The sequence below is a fragment of the Neophocaena asiaeorientalis genome, unplaced genomic scaffold, assembly GCF_003031525.2.
Source record: "Neophocaena asiaeorientalis asiaeorientalis breed wild unplaced genomic scaffold, Neophocaena_asiaeorientalis_V1.1 scaffold505, whole genome shotgun sequence".
NCBI lineage: Eukaryota > Metazoa > Chordata > Mammalia > Artiodactyla > Phocoenidae > Neophocaena > Neophocaena asiaeorientalis.
In genome coordinates, this window is record NW_020174704.1 from 1,228,078 (window position 1) to 1,233,629 (window position 5,552).

The window sequence follows — 5,552 nt, forward strand, 5'->3', positions numbered from 1 at the left end:
ATCTGTGGTAGTCTATGAAGAAAGAAAGGAAGAAAGAAAGGAAGAAAGAAAAAGAAAGAGAAAGAGAAAGAAAGAAAAAGAAAGAAGCTTGGAAGTTCTACGTTTAAGATAAAAAAGAAAGTAAGGTGCAGGACAGGCAGTTAAATGATACAATTTGTGTAAAAATAAATAGAAAATGCTTTTATAATGCATAGAATATCTCTGGGAATAAACACAGAAGCTGATGGTTGTATTTGTCTCTGGGGAGGGGTCTGGGGAACAGTTAGGAGGAGACTGTATCCTTTAGCATCCCAGCAGGAAACTGAAGGCACATGCAAACTGGATATTTTGAGGACCATTTAATAAAAGGACTATTTACAAAAATGCAGAACCCCAGCACTAACAACAGCAGGAAGCCATTGCCAGCCCTCTGGCTGAAGGAGAAATGTGTGGACTTAGTTCCTGAAACCCACAGAGGGAGCCACGTGAAGAGAGACACAACATGGGGCAACTCTGCAGGAAAAGATACTAAGGATTTGTCATCCCTTCCTTACTCCCCTCCAGTCCTCTGATCTCCATCACAGGCAGGCTCCATGACGGCAGCTTGGGTACCCACAACCGCTGCTGTCCTTCACAAAGGTCAGCATCTGGGGCAAGGAGCAGGGTGCATCTGGAGGCAACATTGATGTGTGTGTGGGGATATCTGGGTAGAAATTGACTTTTCATTGCATTCTTCTCTGTAGCTTTTGAATTTTGTACTGTGTTTATGTATTAGTATCAAAAATAATGCATGTGATCCCTTTTTAAAAAGAATGGAGAAATATTTATTCCCCTCTCTGACGATCAACCTTTGCTTCCTCCTTTCACAGCCAAATTCATTGTGGGTGTTTTCTGCACTTACTATCCCACCTTCATTTTTCAAGCCTGGCTTCTGACCCCCTGACACTTGAAAGTGCTCACCTGCCAAGGTCAGTAATGTCTACGCTGCTGGGCTAAATTTATTTTACTTGACTTGTTAGGAGCATATGATGCAATTGATCCCATCTCACACTTTCTTGAGATGCCCTCTTCCCTTGGCTTCTGCGGCCCTACACCTGTCCGGCTTCCCTCCTGGCCTCTCTTTCCTTCTCAGTTTCCTGGTTGGTCCTATCTTCCTCTGGCCATCCTTTAACTGTGGTGTTCTCAGGGCTCTGTCCTTGGCCCCTGTCTCTTCTCACTTAGCATTCACCCTCACATTCTCATGTCTACCCTTTAATGACCCCCACCTCATTCCCAGGCCTGAAGCTCTTTTCTAAACCCACACATTCTGTTGCCATTGGGCATCTCCATTTAGGCATTCAATAGGCTGTTAGGGGTTGAACTGTGTCCCCGTAAAATCCATATGTTGAAGTCCTAATGGTCCAGTACCTAAAAATGTGACTGTATTTGGAGGTAGTGCCTTCAAAGGGATAATTAAGGTAAAATGAGGTCATTAGGGTGGTTGTAATCCAATATGACTGATGCCCTTAGATAAAGAGATTAGGACACAAACGTACAGAGCAAAGACCATGTAAAGACACAGGGAGAAGATGGCCATTAACAAGCTAAGGAGAGAGGCCTTAGAAGAAATCAACCCTGACAACAGCTTGATCTCAGACATCTAGCCTCCAGAACTGTGAGGAAATAAATTTCTGTTATTTAAGCCACCCAGTCTGTGGTACTTTGTTAGAGCAGCCCTAGCACACTAATGCACTGCCCAAGCTGAAAATCTTCCAAACCCTTTCATGACCCACCTTCCTAATTGCCCCTCACTTATCTGAGCCTGGTTATTATTTGAATATCTTTTCTTAGCATCAAGTCAATCTTCAGGAAATGTTTTCTGAGTGTTGCATACTGATTAATAAAATGCCCAAGTCCAGTGGATCAGAAAGTAGATAGGCAAAGTCACCTTATGGTGACAACAAGCTTCCAGCTATAACGTTGGATATCTGGGTAGGGGAGTATTAGATCTCTTCTCCACAAGTCAAGCCAAGAAAGCAGAAGCTTTACAGTAAAATTCAGGGTAACATTATCAAGTAAACTTTATTTTTTGAATAATACAGAGATATTTTAATAAAATAACATTAAATTGCATTATATAAAACCAGCAATAATGCTAACATCACATCCACCTTTTAAAAAAATATTTATTTATTTATTTATTTGGTTGCTCTGGGTCTTAGTTATGGGAGGCAGGCTCCTTAGTTGCGGCAGGCGGGCTCCTTAGTTGTGGCTCCAGGGCTCCTTAGTTGTGGCATGTATGTGGGATCTAGTTCCCTGACCAGGGATCGAACCTGGGCCCTCTGCATGGGGAGCGTGGAGTCTTATCCACTGCGCCACCAGTGAACCCCACATCCACTTATTACTACAAGAGCAGGATCTTAAATCTCTTAAGCTATATTTTGAAGCATGAAGTATAACATTCTTGTGAAAATGTTGTCCAGGATAAAAGAAACATAAAATATTTTATTCACTTGTTTATGCTCTTTGTGTTGGTTCCTGAAAAAAGGTGCCATGATGTCACTACTCTCCCAGGATACTCCGTCTTCTCCCTCTTCTCCATCTAAGGCCCTACCCCACCTCTCCTGCCCCATGGCTTCTGCCCTCAGCTCCTAGAACTTGAGCATCAGATCAACTTCTCATAAGGCATACGCATTATTCTCTGTTCTAATTGCTTTTCTTGAGTCTTGATTCATTTTCTTTCCATTTCTGATTCTACTGCTGCCCCAGCCCTTTTATCTGTGTGTCTAGTGTCCAGACTCAGCAAGAATGGTGACTTAATTGGGTTGGTTAGGAACCATCCAACATGGGGTTCTGTCTCTTTGGGGCAGAGTTTTTGTTTTTCATTTTTTTGTGTGTGCTTCATTTTTTTTCTTTTTAAAACATCTTTATTGAAGTATAATTGCTTTACAATGGTGTGTTAGTTTCTGCTTTATAACAAAGTGAATCAGCTATATGTATACATATATCCCCATATCTCCTCCCTCCTGCATCTCCCTCCCACCCTCCCTATCCCACCCCTCTGTGTGGACACAAAGCGCCGAGCTGAACTCCCTGTGCTATGCGGCTGCTTCCCGCTAATGAGCTGTTTTACACTGGGTAGTGTATATATGTACATGCCACTCTGGGGCAGAGTTTTTTTTTTTTTTAATGGTACGCAGGCCTCTCACTGTTGTGGCCTCTCCCGTTGCGGAGCACAGGCTCCGGACGCGCAGGCTCAGCGGCCATGGCTAACGGGCCCAGCCGCTCAGCGGCATGTGGCATCTTCCCGGACCAGGGCACGAACCCGTGTCCCCTGCATCGGCAGGCGGACTCTCAACCACTGCGCCACCAAGGAAGCCCTGGGGCAGAGTTTTTGATGCCCCTCATAAGCTAGTGTTCTAGACCACTGATAATCAAAGTGTGGTCTGGCTTCACCTGGAAGCTTGTTAGAAATGCAGAATCTCAGACCTCACCCCAGAACTCCTGAGTCAGAATTTGCATGTGAACAAGATCCCCAGTGATTTGTATACACAGTAATGTTTGAGAAACACTGATCTAATTGTCCCTTTTGATCATTGTGGCAGATTCTCAGATGATACGTATACAAAGTTTGGGAAGCACTGATTTATTTGTCTCTTGTTATATCATTATGGCCAGGCTGCAGAGTGACATGACACAGGCATAGCAATATCTGCGTAAAGGAACGGCCTAAATCTACCTTTCTCAAAAGGTGATAGCATAACAGGCAGGCGTTTGAGGCTTTGTAGTCATTGGATTTAGACGTGGTTCAGAAGACTGAGCCACAGACCGATGGCCTAAAGAAGAAATACCATAGACAGCACTCCAGCACTGGTACCTGGGATGAGAGCCATTGTAGGTGGCAGAAAGCCCAAAGGGCTTTTGGTGTGAGACACATGGGGTTTGAATCCTGGCTCTATCATTACCTAGCTCTGGGACTTGAGCTTGTTAACTTACCTCTCTGAGCCTCAGTTTTCTCATTTGTAAAATAGGGATGCCAATAGTTATTTAACACAGATTGTTTTGGCGAGTTACTGAAAAATGTATCATCACTAGACAGACAGCTGTTCAATAAATATTAGCCCCCCTTTTTTTTCTCTTGTAATACCTCAATAGTTAGTAAAACAAGGTTCTTGAAAAAATAAAAATAACAAGATGCCTCTAGCTTGGAGCTAATGTCATGGTTATGACGCCAAAGCTTTCAGAATTGGCGGTGGTGGTGGGAGGGGTGGAGTAAAGACGCTCACTCTGGCTCCCCAGGTCTTCATACCATCTCAGTAGGTCCTCATGGCTGGACCTAGACACTCAGGCCAATAATTAGGTACAAACGGATATTCTTTAAATACTGGCTCAACATTTAAAGGGAGCATAGGCGGATGCCATGGGGGAAGAACAATGGAGAATCCCTGGTGCCAGTGCTTCTTGCCCGCTCTCTGCACAGAGCCTTTAGTTCGGATCCCAAACCTGTCCACTCTGCTTCCTATGCGGCCTCCTGCTCTCTCTCCCCGGAAGACAGTCTGGTGACCACCTCTGTCTCTCCAGCAGGCCCTTGGGTTCCACTCCTTGCGACCTGCCCGTGGAAGGTTCACTTCCAACCGCATGCTCTGCTTCTTGCTGAGAGGTCCCATAAACGTCTGCAGGGGTGTTTGAGACCCCTCATGTGCTGGTGCTTGGGCGGCAGCCTGGCTGCCCTTATCTGGTGGGGGCTGGCACCGCGCCCCACATTATTGGCTGTATGACCGCCTTCACTGCCTGTTCTAAGGGGCTAGGGCGGCAGGGGAAGTAGAAGGGCGTGTCCCCCTTCACTCCAATGTCGGCTCACTCACGCAAACGCGTGGAGGCTTCCTATATCCATCCTCTCACCTTAAGAGTGGTAACCGCCGCCCCCCCCGCCACTTGAATTTTTTTTCAATTCCTTCAAACGATTTTAAACTATCCATGCTCTTGCTAAAATTTGTGTGTACATCATACACTTGTATGAAGCACGGCCCTATTCTTTGTACGTAGGAACTATTAAAAATGATGTTAAAGGGAAGAAAATTGATCACACAAACACACACATCCACGTTTGACAGATTTTCTGCACCGAAAAGGAAAGGAAAAACAACAGCAACACCCCACATTCCCTGAGTTCCCTGGTAATGATTTCCAAGGGGAAAGACTAGGACTTGGGCTGCGTCTGTCGGAGGGGAAATCGCTCTAGAGTACATTTTTGTTGTTATTTATCAAACCAGACATCCCTCCGTGGGCACACTGCGGAGACTTAGGTAACTGTGTAATGTGATAAGTGTTTTTATGAGTTATGCAAAGACACAGCGCTTTCCTGACGGCCAGAGCAACGTAATTCGCGACCTTGTCCGGGCCCCGGTTCCCGGCTCGCGCTGGGCGGTGTCTCTGCCCGAGCTCCGCGCGGCCGCAGGTGAGTCCTGCGCGCGCCCCGCTCTCGCGCCTGCGGGAGGGGCTGGAGCGGAGGCGGAGGACGGGCCGGGGGTGGCGGTGGGGGACGGAGATCCGGGCCCGACTGCAGCTTCCTCCGGGGGGAGCCGCATTTCCAG

The 5,552-nt window shown here is 46.3% G+C and overlaps 2 protein-coding genes across 2 annotated transcripts in view; both read left to right on the top strand.

The window, feature by feature from the left end:
* COQ3 (coenzyme Q3, methyltransferase) overlaps positions 1–923 on the top strand; it is a 32,525-nt gene extending 31,602 nt beyond the window's left edge. Inside the window, exon 8 of the mRNA XM_024759341.1 lies at positions 849–923. The gene's annotated coding sequence lies outside the window, so the exon portion shown is untranslated. The remainder of the gene's footprint in view (positions 1–848) is intronic.
* Positions 901–5,552, top strand: part of FAXC (failed axon connections homolog, metaxin like GST domain containing) — a 76,703-nt gene continuing 72,051 nt past the window's right edge. Inside the window, exon 1 of the mRNA XM_024759337.1 lies at positions 901–947. The gene's annotated coding sequence lies outside the window, so the exon portion shown is untranslated. The remainder of the gene's footprint in view (positions 948–5,552) is intronic.